This window comes from Triticum aestivum, chromosome 7A, assembly GCF_018294505.1.
Source record: "Triticum aestivum cultivar Chinese Spring chromosome 7A, IWGSC CS RefSeq v2.1, whole genome shotgun sequence".
NCBI classification, from domain to species: Eukaryota; Viridiplantae; Streptophyta; class Magnoliopsida; order Poales; family Poaceae; genus Triticum; species Triticum aestivum.
In genome coordinates, this window is record NC_057812.1 from 744,114,712 (window position 1) to 744,130,339 (window position 15,628).

General features: G+C 43.9%; 1 pseudogene; it reads right to left on the bottom strand.

Annotated features, from left to right (window-relative positions):
• Window positions 1-295: 295 nt before the first annotated feature.
• LOC123149943 (putative disease resistance protein RGA3) lies at window positions 296-14,427 on the bottom strand (annotated as a pseudogene).
• Between the last annotated feature and the right edge of the window lie 1,201 nt (window positions 14,428-15,628).

The window sequence follows — 15,628 nt, forward strand, 5'->3', positions numbered from 1 at the left end:
TAATACTACTAACCCAATAGAATAGAGCAAGATGCAGGGAATCGTCCCCTGAACAGGAAGATGGAATGAGCATGAGGAAATTTATAAGAACATACTGCTAACTGAACAGATTAAAAAGTAGGAGTACTTGCCCCAACTTTAACTCCCGCTCCAGGCAAGGCAACCCCAAATTTGACTGTCACGGAACACTCTGCGCTGTTCGCCGAGAACAATTTAGAGAAGAACTAGACAGGTGACAGTACGTCCAGGTGCCAGATCAGTTGATCCGCTGCAACAAAACACTCTGCGCCACAAGTGAAGGTCAAATCGGCCGATCATCTCTGTTCTACTGTAAATTGTGATAGCAGATATACACTACTATCACATATCCACGATGCGTTTAACACTAGCAGCTGAAAGAATCATGGTCAAACAGCTGCCATAAATATAGTATGTTCCCATGCAGCTACATGACTGGTTCTTCTCTCGACGCAGGAAAGCGTACTGTCGATAATATAAGATACAAAACCCTTGCCTTTGCCAAAGACATGCCAACCAAAATAAAAGCAGAATAGTTTGTCGATCCAACTTTAGATTCATGTCGCAGCATCAGTTCGGCTTTTGGCTCCATTACCCCATTCTTCATGCATACAGTAAGTTGTAACCAAGCAGCAGGATGAATATCTCCAAGGCTAGCTAGTTTCCTCTTCCACCTGCTCCTACCAAGATTTAAAGTAGATGCCATCAGCTTAGTTTCTTTGAACCACGTTTAACCTATCACCTGTCACCAAGGAATATCTGCAGCAAATGTGTGGACTAACCAAGTAGGTGAAAGATGGAACCAACGGGAGGGAAAGAAAAATAAAATTAACAGATAAGAGTTGTGTTATTTTACCTCTAGATTCGACCAAGTACTGGGACAGTACATCCCTCACCTTGACAGCGTCCTCTTCCAATAACTGGCTCACTTGCTCGATGCAACTCTCCTCCTGATTGCTCAGCATGACTGCACCCTCCTCCTCCATGTCTATCACTATGTTATGCAACCTACAACACGTGTTGATTGTCCACCGCAAATCATGTTGATTATTCGGATGCCAGCCTTCTCCCTGTAGACACTTCCACGTGTCTTTCAACATTTCCAGTGCCCTCAGTGCCATGGCTGTAGCTGCAGAGTGTCTCTTGTTGAACTCCACTTTTGAGTCTGAGATGTCATCCTCCAATCGGTAAGGTGTGAGGAGCCATGGACGAGGAGGGTATCCTGCATCACCAATGATGAATTCCCCAACGTCTGAGCCGTCTGATACCTTCAGCTTGCTACCATCCAACAAAGTACCTTTCTCGTAGGACTTGAAGAGCCAAGAGTCGTGCAAAAGACTTGACTGGTTCATGCTACTTGATGCTCCAAACCAAATATCTGTGAATCTCATATCTGGATCAACGACGGCCTGCATTAAAGTGTCAGCGTTCTCCTCATGGTCAAGGTTTGGTGATCCAAATTTAAAGTAAGCTCTATGTATAACACCGCAACAATTTGGCAAGCCGTGGATCTTGTCAAACCTGCACTTGATCTTCTCCATTGCACTGAAATTGTATGGCCAGTTCAAATGGTGCAACGCTCGCTCCTGAATAGCCTCAATAAACCTCTAAGTTACCAGCGAGACAGTGGATTCGTTGACACCAAGAGAGGATCCTACGACCACCGGTGGTTCACCAGAATTCAACATTCTCAGAGCAGTGGCTACTCGATCTTGTAAAGACATCACTCTCCCATCAACAAAGGTGTGATCCCTCGCTATCATATCTTCTAAAAATGGCAACCTCACCAAGCTGCAAATGTAACTGAAGGTGCTTCTTCTCATTTTGTACATAGACTCAAATCCTTGTGGGTCCACCATACGAGATGACAAGGTTTCTGCATGGAAGGAAAAATACAAAACTGGTTATACAAATCTCTAATTTGCAAAGAAAGATCTGTGCTCTAACAACCATGATGTGAATTGTATAATAATAAAACTTGAGGTAACCTAGCAGAAGAAATAAAAAGGACAAATACTTAGCAACATGGGGGAGTGCAACCAAATCAGAAACTAGACATTAAACGACCCAAATGTACAGCTAGTGGTGTGGCTAAAACTTAAATTGCATGTTGACCAAAACATGTCGAAGAAAAAACAAACTATGGAATATATTCAGTCATCATTCAACAGATATGGATGAAATCCAGGAGATAAAATAAAACAACTTGTAAACCAGAGTGCCCACAGAAGTTAAGATTAAGCTCGTATGTTTTATTTTATCTACCTTCAAATACGGTGGAGTGCCTGATATTTGTATCCAACTTGTCGTTGCCTCTTGTGTACAGAACGTACCATTCACCTCCGTTATTTCCACCATGTGCATATGCCTTCACATGGTTCACATGCCTGAACTTATCCCACTCAATACCAAGTTGTCCCGCAGCTACCGAAGCGAGCAGCCATAGCCTGCACAATAATATGAAAAGCTTTGGATTTACATCTCGGGTGTAATCTGGGAGTTTTTCCATGGCGTAATCACACAAGACCAGCTTCTCAAGTGCAGGGATACTCTTCACCACCTTCAACTTTGGGCAATTGTTGATGTTAAGCTTCCGCAGATTAGGGAGATTGGAGATCCTCTCTAGGTTGGGGCTTCCAAGCACTGTAATCTCGACAACAGAAGGAAAGTTCTCAATGTATCTGAGCTGCTGGACATGTTGTAGGCTTAACTGTTTCAAAGCCCTTGCATTGGAGGCAAACCCAGGAGGAAAACGACTCAGTTTGCAATTATTGAGTTGAATCGTCTCCAAACGGGGCATGGCTTGTACTTGCTCCTCCCACTCCCACTCCTCCCGTTCCACCATTCCGGATAAGGACAGACTGTTTAACCTCAGAAATGGAGCTCCTACAGCCTGCAAGAATTCAGTTCCAACACGCCTGATGCATGGAGCACCGACGACCTGGAGGTGCTGCAGGTAGGGGAGCTGACACAACCCACTGGGAGGTTGGGTGCAACAAACCAGGTTATGAAGTAATAGAAACTTCAAGTTATTGAGGGGCACCCTTGACCTGGACATCGTCCAACTCGGGAGTTGCCGACCAAAATAACCATCAATGTCGATTTTCTCCACATTGGGCGGAGGGCAGAGTGCATCAAACACATTCTTGATTTTGCGTTGCTCTTCCTCAGAGACACTTCCTTTTTCTTTGGCCAACCCGTCAGGTCCTTGTATGCTGGTACAGTACAATAACAGTTCATTAAGAGGAATCTTCTCAGCAAGCCTAGCATTAGCAGCAAATGAGGCAGCAGATACATTCTCCAATTGATATAAACTGAGAAGTCTGAGTTGGGAAAGAGAACCCAACTCGTCCAAACTGCACCAATCACCATCCATGTGGGCTTGAAACCCAAGGAGTTTCCTCATATTTGTGAGACCGGAGAACCCTCTAGGTATTATATTGCTTTTGGGAAGACTAAGTAACCTCAGCTGGCCAAGCTTCACAATGCTATCAGGAAGATTCACCAATTTTGTACATCGAGAAAGGTTAAGGAATTGCAATAGTTTCATCTTGCCAATATTTCCTGGAAGTACAGATATATCATTATTTACTAGTGTCAAATACCGCAGATGCTTGAGTTTATGCCATGCTTTAACCAATGTAGCCACATCTGCAGATTCTATATGTAGACTCCGGAGACTAGAGAAAGTAACCAATGAATCATCAGGCTCCATCTTTATTGGCATAGTTGAGATTAATGTCCTCACTGATTTCTGCTCCTGTAAAGATTTCCAATCAAGTGCACCTGATTGCAACCGGTTGGTTTCTATAGACAACCGAAGAAACTTTTGCGAATTAAGCTTCTTCAAAATATCAACGCCTTCGTCATGAGCAACAAGTGCTTCATCTTTACTTATATATTGAGCAAATGAGCGAATAACATCATGCATGCTGCAAAAATGCTGATTGATATACCGTTGATCTGGCTCTATAAGGTTCCGAGATATTAACTCATCATGGTACTTTCTTCCACATTCTTCTAAATCATTCGAGCTTCCATGAACAAATCCTTCACTAATCCACAAGGCAATGACTTGATGCACACTAAACCTAGTTCTTTTAGGAAGAAGAGAGTAGTAAATAAAGCACTGCTTCAAATAAGGAGGCATATCTTCATAGCTCAAGTATACTAAATAGTTGAGCTCTTGGGGCATTTTGGTTGTGGACCATTTAGAATCATCCAAAACCTGCTCCCAGTAAGAACGTAGCCCCCCTCTTTGACGCAAGAGACCCCCCATTACTTTGATGGCAAGTGGTAGACCACCACATCTTTGTATAATTTTAAATCCAATATTGATGTGCTCTTCATCTATCTCAGTTGACAGTACCTGCAAACATGGAATTGAAGGGCCCGATAGTATTAATTAACTACGCATAAAGCTCCTCTAAGTCACTCAATTTTTTTACATCTTAAGATACAGTTGAATACTCCGTAAGCGAAATTTATCATGGTACGTCTAACAATGTACATAGTCAAAGCACATAAAGTGCTCGTCAAAATGGATACTTACTCCCGCTAAAAAAAAGGATATTTAGGGCCTGTTTGGTTCCAACAAGTCACCTGACTTAGTCAGGTGACTTAAAACCAGTGACTTATAAGTCACGCCTGTTTGGTTGTCACCTGACTTATAAGTCACCTGACCACACCTTCCCACCTTGTTTCTTTATGTATAAAGGTAGTGGGACCCACGCAAAAGGGAGTGACTTATAGGTTTTAAGTTGGGGTGGAGCAACTTATGACTTATAAGTTGGGGTGACTTATAAGTTGGGTCTGTTTGGCAAAATAAGTCACTTTTTTCACTTTTCGACTTATAAGTTGGTGACTTATTTGAAACCAAACAGGCCCTTACTTACCTAGCTCGAATACACCAAAGATTTGTGCAATAACTATAACATATCTCATTTTTATTAAAACTTTTCCACTAATCTCTCATCACCATTATATAGAATTATACTCCAACTTCAGCAGAACCAAAATACTATTTTATTAGTTTCATTATTTTACAGTCACCTGAAATTATCTTATCTCTCAGTCAGCTAAAATGCATAATACAAGGCCAAATATTGCAGTAAAAAATGTACATACGCTTTTTTCGCAAAATTACTTCCAACATTTAGTCTAGTTAATTTTAGTTCAATATCAATTTTCTTGTATTGGTAGGGGTTCACTGAATTTTTTCCATGATAAATTGACATATATAAATTATCCAAAATTTATAATTATTACTCAAGCTCAGCTAAACAGAATTGCAGTTTCTCGAATTTGTGTCATGTAGGCATAATAAAAAAAGGGGGAAATTCCAATTGGCAGTGTGATATGTTTCATTGTTTAGCACCATGCTTTGATGAAATTATTATTTACAATTGTTATTTACTTCTTTATTTGCAAAAGAGCAAAGTTAATATTAGCGCCACAAAATTATCACCGGTCAAAAATTCTATTAATTAACAATGTAGTATTGTTAACAAGTAGATGAAGATAGATTATACAACATGCATTAGTGTTTAATTGCATACGTACCTGCTTCTTGAGCAATGACCAAGCATCAGCAGGCCCTAATGTATCGACGTGGTGGTAGGGCAATGCGGCTGTCATCCCACGGGCAACACCTACATCTCTTGTTGTGATGAGGACTCGGCTGCCTGCGGCCACAACATTGACTAAGGGTATTTTGAGCACACCCTCCCATGCTTCATGGTTCCACACATCGTCCATTACCAATAAGGTCTTGTGGCCCCTCAAGGCCTCCTTGAGGGTTCGGTTAAGCGTGGCCTTTGCATTTCCAGCAGGTTGGGCATCTCCTTCGGCTTCAATGATGGTTCATTTCAACAACTCAACCTCACTGAAGTTTTGGTTGACGCTCAACCATATCTTTTTGCTGAACTCACCTTTGATTGCCTCATCATTGAAGACCTTCTGTGCGAGAGTGGTCTTGCCAATACCGCCAACACCTACTATGGCAAGCACCAGGACGTTGTTGTTGACGTCCTCACTTGTCTGCATGATCTGGGCCACCAGTGCTCTTGTATCTTCTTCAATCTTCTCCCCGACCAGAGCCAACTGGTCGAAGTCCCCTGTCGTCTCCCGGCATGGATTACCATGTTGGGAGGCATGGGCATTGCTGCTATGACGATCCTCATATGACCCAAGATTGATGAATTTGAAAGCAGCGCTCCGCTCCTTGATGGAGTCGAGCCTCTGATTGAGAGCCATTATACGGGTGCCGATCTGATGAGCATGTGAGGGATTCCGCATGCAGAAGAGCAAGGGATTGAAACAACCTACATCAACGCAGGATGATCCACGCTCCATGGCCTTGAGGTTGCAGAGATCGAGAATATCAGTAGCTTCGTACATGGCGCGCTTGAGCTGCCCTACCCACTCTTGGACGGTCTCGTCCGTGATGTTCCTCCTGTCGGCGTCAGCAAGGAAGTTCTTGAGGTCCCGGAGCTTGTCGCCCAACTTGTCGATCTCGCCGGAGACGCCCAGCATCACCCCTACCTCATCTTCTGCTATCTGCGCGAGCATGTGGCCCACGTAGGACGCGAATGCATCCAGCACCATCGCCATTGTACTTGCTGCCTTTTGCTGCAACAGTAAAAATGGGGTGAAATTTAAGTAGCGGCATGGGAGACAGGGAAACCAAGCAAGAAGCTTAATTAGCTAGGTGTAAGTGACCGTGTAAGGACACAAATTAATTTTGAACTGCCTCGCCAACTGAAGAAATATATAGCAATTTAATTCTCAGTGTAATATTATCTACTGAACACTGACCCTCACGCTTTAATCTTAACGCTCCCCTAAAATGCCCATCTCCACATCTGCATATAGCTTTTATAGGATTCAAAGGAACAAACAGCCTATTCATCAATTAGGTACCACATTTACCATTCACCAGTTAGTACAAGACTCTGTACATACAGGCAAAGCAAATTTAATTTTCAGTTAAATTTTACTATTGACCTATTGGACACTGACCCTCACGCTTTAATCTTAACACTCTCCTAAATTAGCTAGGATTCAGAGTCAGGGTGGACAAGGTCCGGGCCGGTCCGGTCCCTGACTGAGCCGTCGTTTGGACAGGCCGTCGGCGGTCCGGACCGGACCGGACCGAGCAGCATCGCGGTCCTGTTTTCAGGGACCAGACCGCAGCGACGAAAGCCCGAGCCGGACCGACCGCCTCGTTTGGACCGGCCGGTGGTCACCCCAGAGCTCGTGCCGGAGCACGGCGACGCAAGGAGGGCGCTGGAGGCAGTGGGGCTCGTCGTGGAGGTGTCCGGCGACTTCTGTGACTCACAGTGGACGGCATGGTGGCCAAGCAGAGCTTGGGTAGCAACAGTGATGAAGAATCTGGCACGATGGCCGGTGCACGACGGCCGGTGTACAACGGCGGTGTAGGGCCTCCCGCTTCAAGTTCTACCTTCCACGTGATAGATCCGAGCATGGCGCATCCAGTAGACATGCTTGCCAGTGTCATGGATGCCCATGGCCGCGCGGATGAACGACGGTGGCGCTGACCAGCGCACGACCGACGCACCCGCCACGCGCTCGCCACGCGCCTGCCACGACCTCGACACGCCCCCGTCATGCCCCCGCCATATGTGAGTGAGAGTGAGAGTGACTTCACCACTAGCCCCATATATGACGAGTTGCCCCAATCCCCATGTGAGGAGAGCCACCAACACCACCACTTGAGTGATTTGAGTGACTCCACCATATGTGAGATTGAGTGCACCTACCTTGAGGGAGTGAGTGAGCCACCACCACATCGAGAGAGTGAGGCCATTTCGATTTCTAACAACTTGACCTCTACCTCTATTGTGTCTTCTCATTTGGTGTTAGGTCCGATATATGATGATGCGCCGATCCGCGACGATTTCGTCCTTCCTATGGACAAGACGATGGCCATGGTGGACTATGATGCACCCCCCACATGGTTCCATCACGATGATGATGTTGATCATGCTTTGGTCTTTCCCACCTCACCTACACCACTTGAGTGGAACGAGAAAGATAACATAGGTGAAGGTGATGCTCTTGTCCCACTAGTGGACGTTCTTGACATTGATTGTTTGCATGATGTTGCTCCACCTATTACCATGCTTCATGCTAGTGTGATTTCCCCATGCGATGATTCACCCATTTATGATGAGTTTGATGATTGCCATGTGGAGTCTATTAGTTGTGATGCCATGTTACATAGGATTTCTTGTGATAATTCCCTTGGTCACATCATGTTTGACAATCCGCTTGACTTGTCATATACTATGCATGAGATCAACAATATGTCATATTTACAATCTCTTCATAGTGACTATGCATATGCCATTAAGATAAACCCAATTTACACATATGGCATAGATGACAAGCCCATGGTTAGTGGCATTTGTTTTTCTTGTGATGATATTGCCATGCTTCCCTTACATGATTTGCGCAATTCATCTACTATGCCATGCCATGATCACATTGTTCCAAATATGCATTGTTTTGAATGTAGTTCATATTCTCCATATGATGTTTCCACTATTGCTCATGAGGAGACCCCCATAGTTTCCTTATACATGTTAGGAGATTTTGATGCATTCCATACTTTGCATGATCCCACTACTTGTGTGCACAATACGCTTCCCATGAATAAAAATGATATTGATGTGCCATATACTTGCATTCTCAATTTGTGTCCCCATCGTGTCATACATAACAACTATTCTTTCATGATGGATGACATGTTTCTATATCACGCATCAAATTTCTTTGAGCGGTGCTTATCTTGTGTTAACTCACACATGCACATACACATCATGATGGATGATGTGTACATTTACCACACACACAATTTCTTTGGTTTGTGTCTCTTTTGTGTAGGTACCCTTGAATACTTGTCAACTTCACAATCCCACGAGTTGACAAAACGAGCTCTAGAGAGCAATGATGACTTGGGATCCCATGGATTGCCTTTCCCACTGCTCTCTTCGCGCAAAGACTTCGTGCATTTCTTCTACATGGCTCTCACATGGTTATGGGTTATCGTCAGTTACATATTATATGCCCATCTTGCCATGTTCACTTTGCATGATATGCTCATTCCTATGCCTTTGCCATGCATGGGTGACCCATGCTTTGCATTACACATGATGATTGATTCTCCTACTTGTATGTGTATTTGCAAGCTTGGTGGAGATATTGCTTGTTATTGCCATGTTTGCTATGTGCCCCATGCCTATGATGATACAATGATCTTGGTTTGTGTTCGTACTTGCGATATGTCATGTGCATTGTCTATGCCTATTATTTGCACACATGATATGATTGCCATGATTTCCTCTAGTGTGTTGCATCTTCGCTCCACTAGTTTGCACGACTTGATTGACTCGCACATGTTCCAAAATTGCTATATCATTTGTGTTGAGTGCCTCACTTTCTTCACCACACCATATGCACATTATGCTTGGATTGTCTTGCACTTGTCCCATGTGTTTAGACATTTCCTTTCTTTTGGTGTTGCGAATGACTCTTATGCTTACCATAGACCATTTGTTGAGCAATTTACGCATGCTTGCTATGACATTGAGGTAGATGCTTGTTTACCTGTCACACATATTAGCACCTTTACCTCACCTTTGCATGATTGTTTCCATGATGCTTTTCCATGTGCTCATTTTAGATGCTTAAATGCATGCCACTCTACTTTGTCAAACCATATGCTATGCTTGATGACAACACTTGTTGGGTGAATCACCTCTTGAATGCTTGGTTTTGCTTTAATGCCAACCACATTTGTTTTTCCAAGTGCTTCTTATCTTTGCTCCTTTTGAAGGAACTACAGGACGGTGCGACATTGGAGAGTGCCCATTGCGAGCTTGCACATGACAAGTGCTTGGTGGTTGTCCACTTCTACACGGCGACACCATCTCGTTACCATGGTGATGAAGATCATGATCCGTGGACGGATCTCTCCCCGGGGGGGGGGGGGGGAGGGGAGATGATGCGGAGCATCCTTCGACCATCACCATGGACGTCATACCGCCACCGCAAGCACGGAGAGGACCTACGACGAGAGCTCGCGCACGCGCCATCGGAACCGAGGTGAACTCCTTCCTCTTTGAGCTCCATTCAAATTCATATGAGAGTTGGGTCCTACCTCAAATGGAAGTGTTGTGCATCCTTAGGTACCAAGAAGAAGCACGTGAGGAATCAAGGGCGAAGACCCGGACACGCAAGAAGAAGGAGAAGGAGAGAAGCGTGACGAATGAAGAAGTGGAGCACCTGGACACTCCGGGTGCCCGGCCACTTTGGGCCCGGGTGCCCGGCCTCAACCTGGGCGCGGCTCCTGCTAGCCCCGGGTGCCCGGCCATATGGGCCCGGGTGCCCGCCCCCCCTGGGCGCTGCCCTAGCCGGCCCCGGGTGCCCGGCCTCTTCAGCGCCAAGGCCGCAGCCCCCTGGTTGGTTCGAGTGCCCGGCCCCGCCCCCGGTGCCTCCCTCTGACCGGACCGGGTGCCCGGTCCCTCACACTCCGGGTGCCCGGACACCTCCGCGTGCCTGCGTGCACTTTTGGGTTTTTACCCATGTATCCCCCCTCCTCCTCTTATTGGGTCCCTAGACTATATATACCCCTTCCCTAGCTCATTTAGATGATAGCAAAGTATTTGATAGACAAAGAGAGAGCTTTGCTCATCTTCCTCCTCATGGAGATCATGACCTCCTAAGGGAGAAGATCCACTTGTGGATACCAAGGCCTCCTCTTGGAGAAGGATCCCCATCATAGGATCATCAAGCCCTCATCTCCTTCATAGGATTTGGGATGAACTCTACCATGTATCTTGTTTCCCTTTGATTGTTCATGTACCTTGTGGATCTTGTGTGTTTGTTGGTCTAATGGATGTGTGATTAGGCTTGTTCTTGAGTGTTCCTCTTGTTTTCCCTCTTGTGTTCATCTTGTTCTTGGGAATTCCCCCTCCAATTTGTGAAAGATCTTCACTTAGGGTTCCACCCTACAACACATGGTAATATATGAGAAATGGGTGTAACTACACCCGGTAGTAGGGTGGAAGGAAATGAAACATAGTCTAATAAGGATTCCTAGACCAATACTAATAGGAGTACTTCATAATAGTCTCTAGTGGCACAGCCTCACAGGGCAAAACAACACGCCTTCAGCTGATGTACACTGAATATTATCAGGCTTCGCAGCAAACTAATCAAATAAAAACCGGCGCCTTAAATTAACTTAAAACTGATGTTAATAAACAGGGTGTAGGGGTGGTGGTAGAACTACACCAGAATAAACTTGTTCAAGAGAATTCAGTCCGTAAACTAGATTGATCTGCCCGTTTGAAGGAGCTAAACCAGCACTGGGCAGGCGTCAGCCCCCATACATGGTCTTACGACTTTGCGGAGACCTGTGTTCTTGATAAACAGTCACCCAGGCCTGGTCACTGTGACCCCCTCTTGTGAGGGGGCACCCAGGAAGTTATATGTAGCAGCAGGGTGGATCTTGGAGCATCGGCACACCCAAAATTCGGAGGCTGGTGGGGCTTAAGTCTAACTAATGGTGGGGCTTAAGTCTAACCAATCGTCGATGAACATAGTCCATGATACCTTCGACTGAATCCATGCACATATCAGGTGTAAACTGTATAAGAAGGATCATAATGATCATTGGTCAGTTCAGCAACCACTATTTGCCGTTATTACTATATACATGATTCATATTCACAAATCAGTAATTCCTATTTTCAGCTTGTATGTAATACATATATACTATTACTCTGTGTTTAGTACGCAAAAAGACTCCCAGTGGGGCTAACGCAGCAGGCCATTTAGATCCAGATTAATTAGTAATTAGGCGGGCAGCTACTAGAGTACTAACGACAAATGCAAGTGTACTTTTCCTTGAGATCTGGTAGCTAGGTCCAGTTTATTACTCAACCTTGGGGCAGGCAGGAGCTTAGATTATACTGTGTATGTACAAGAGCGTCTATCGGACGAATCTGGTCAATGGTGGGTGCAGGAAGGCAGGGTAAGAAAGTTCAAGAATTCAACAATCACCGGAGGAAGGGGAAATGGCGACTGCCCGTGCATAGTTCGCCGCCATGCCATGTGCGTTTCTTTGCTGTGGAAGATGTGGGAAACAGCACATCTTTTAGCTAAGTCTTTACCAATGTCTAGTTCATTTGTGCAATAGAAGTTGTCCTAAACTTGCCTAGTGAAGACTGAAGAGTCACTTATTCCAAGAGTGGCATCTAGCAGCTCAAGCTGGAAAAATTATTTAATAGCGACATCAGAACAAACTTTGACTTTATCATGAACTTCTAAAGTAAATTTACACTGGGACAGTGAAGAACTAGACCAACAAAAGACGGACATGCATGAAGCATGCTTATCTTGCATAACAAGAGAGACCAACAAAATTTCAAGGTGATGAAGCATGTGGAGCTTTATTTAGCAAGAGAGGTAGAGGAACAAACCATTCATGAGCTATCCATCCAGTATATGCCCGGCACGGATTAATTTGGATGAAACATTATTACTTACTGGTATAGTTCAAAAGTATTATCAGATCACATATACGGCCATGAACTACATATCATGATTTTTAAGTCTTACATGTATATAGCACTGCAGCAAAATTAGTTGTTCAAATCATGAATACTAGTGGAGGCAGTTTTAGTGGGTAATGTTACTACAAATAACACGACAGATATTCAGTTTCCAACCAGAACTAAGATAATCATTCCAGTGACGCTGAATCAAATTATTCTCCAAATCCCACTGATCGAAACAAAAAATTAAACTACAAGGCCCATGCCCAATTATCCACCAAGAGAAATCAAGTATCAACATTTTGCAATCTGGGTGCTTGCATAACTGGAAAATGAACTAACGAATAGGTGTGAAATCAATATTAAGGAACATGGTCAGGTCAGGCAAAACTAAACAGACTGCATACGTGATTATATCCAAGACTTGAGCTGATGTACATTTGATATTATTAGGCATCGCAGCAAACTAATCGAATAAAAACCAGTGCATTAAATTAACTTAAACTGATGGTAATAACCAGGGTGCAGGGGTGGTGGTAGAACTCAACAAAGCCAGAATAAATGTGGTCAAGAGGATTCAGTCAGAAAAGTAGATCTAGGTGGAACAAGCTAATCAAGATGGAAGATATCAGTAGCAACAGAGTGGATCTAGGTGCACCGTCACACCCAAAAATTCAGAGGCCATACCTCTTTAACTTTGTGAACATTTTCTTTTGAAATTTTTAGAAAACGATATAGAACAAAAAACTGGACCGAATCATCCCGCAAGGTTTCTGCGAGTGTCGCTTAAGCAATTGTTGGGTGCATTAGTAGACAGACCATGTGATTCATCCGAGACGACAAAGACAGCCTGTGGCATGGATTAACTAATACAGTAATTAGGCAAGGCAGATAGTTAGTGACAGATGCGGTGTGCCTTTCTTGAGATCTACTAGAAATATCTAGTTTAGTACCTTGGGCAGGCAAGAAAAGCAGGAAAAGTGCGCCATCGGAACGTGCTAGGAGAGAGCAGGAGCGTGTTTGGTTGGTGAGGTAAGTATGTACTATAGATGTGGTTCACAGCACCATGCTTTGTCCATGATGGAGACGATGGACATTAGTAATCTACTAAGTGATAATAATTATTATTATCTTTCTGCGAGGACGGCTTGCTAACTGTTGGGTGCATTAGTAGGTTGGTTAACTAGTGCCAAACCACGCCACTAATCCGAGACAACAAAGACGAGGCTGTGCCATGGGCTAACTAAAACAGTGATAGTAATTAGGCAGGGATGTATTTCTTAGTACTGGTGAGAAATGCAATGCAATTTCCTTCCTTGAGATCTGGTAGCTAGAACCCAAGGAAACTAGTGTTCAATGGTACAGAGGCATGGTGGGAGCAGGCAATTTGGGAGCACTCTGTGTGTGTCCGTCGATACCATCGAAATTAACACATGAGGCAAGAAAGAAAGGTGAAGAATTTAACCCTAAATTAAACCACCTCTGGATGTGGAAGGGGAAACGGCGACTCACCGTGCGTGCTTCGCCGGCGCCGCCATGCCATGCCACGCGCGCTCCTTCGCCGTGAAGAATTGGGTGCGTGGCAGGGGAGGCTAGGCTAGAACGGCCGGCGCCTCCTCTGCCTCCGCCGCACTTCCGCCGACAACTCGGAGGCCGATGCGCGTGCCCCCCTCCTCCTCCTCTGCCAGGTCGCTGGGGCTCCATGAGAGTGCTCCCCCGGGCGGTCAGTCCGCGGTGGCGGGCCGGAGACCAATCTGGCGGCGGCGGGGCACCGGATCTGCTCTCGGCCAAGGAAATATATTCTTCGTGTATTTTTTTTCCCTTTTTGTTTTTTTTCCTTTTCTTTAGAAGAGTTTTTTTCTCGGCCAAGGAAGAGTTTTTTTTCCTTTGAGAGAGAAGAGAAAGGAAAACTTAGCTAGTGCTACGGCCCATGTGCCTCAGCAGCCCAGGCCCATGAAAGGAAAACTTAGCTGGCTGAACTTTTTGATAAGTGATCAATTTTGTTGGTTCTACTTTCAGCATCTACGCCGCGAATATGCTGGCTGAAGGAATCGGAATCATCTTTGCACCAGGTTTAAAGATGTGACATTGGTTGCGCTAGGTGAATGGGAAATCCATTTTCACCATATTTGTCGAACCGTTTAACAGGCAAAGCGTGAGCATTCTCTAGTGTTGAATATATTTTATTTTTTAAAATATTTTCATCTTTATTAAAATTACACAGATTTTCAAAACTGCTAAGATTCTTTATTTAAATATAAATATGAACTAAAATTATTATATCTTAAAAATACCAGAAGCTTCTTGGTGAATGCTTCTTCTTTGTTGCGGGAAAACATCCGATTTGCTCATCTTCAATCATGAAAGTACAACAAACACTAAAGATAATAAAAATTACATCCAGATCTGTAGATCACCTAGCGACGACTACAAACTTCTTGGTGAATGCTTTTTCTTTTTGGGAGGGACTTGGTGAATGCTTCTAAAGACGAGGATTCAATACAGTACAAACTTGGAGAAAAAATAGCCAGCCAGAACCAAGGAAATCTTTACGCAAGTTGGTTTATGCAATATAGTACAAACCTACGAGCGCCAATTGATATATGCAATACAATACAAACCTACAAGCGTCAATAATCCTACACCTACGACGCAAGTTTCAACAAACCACTTGGCTTGCGTCTTCCTATCGCTAATGTACTCCTATAGATTCCCAATGTTTTTCTAAAAAAAAACTTTTGTTTTTCAGTACCTTTTTCCCCTATAATACACGAAAAGCCGGTTGTCAGTTTTGTTGCTAGTGTTATAAAAAATAAATTTATAAAATGTTCTCACATTTAAAATGGTTTCCAAATTTTTTGAAAAAAATCCCCCAAATTTGAGATAGACTCCCAAAAATTCAAAAATGTGCATTTTAGAAATATGTTCTAATTTTTTTTATAAAATGTGTTTCCAAAATAAAGATTGAATTTAAAAATTCTTAAATTTCAAAGAATATTCTACAAACACAATAAATATTTATAAAG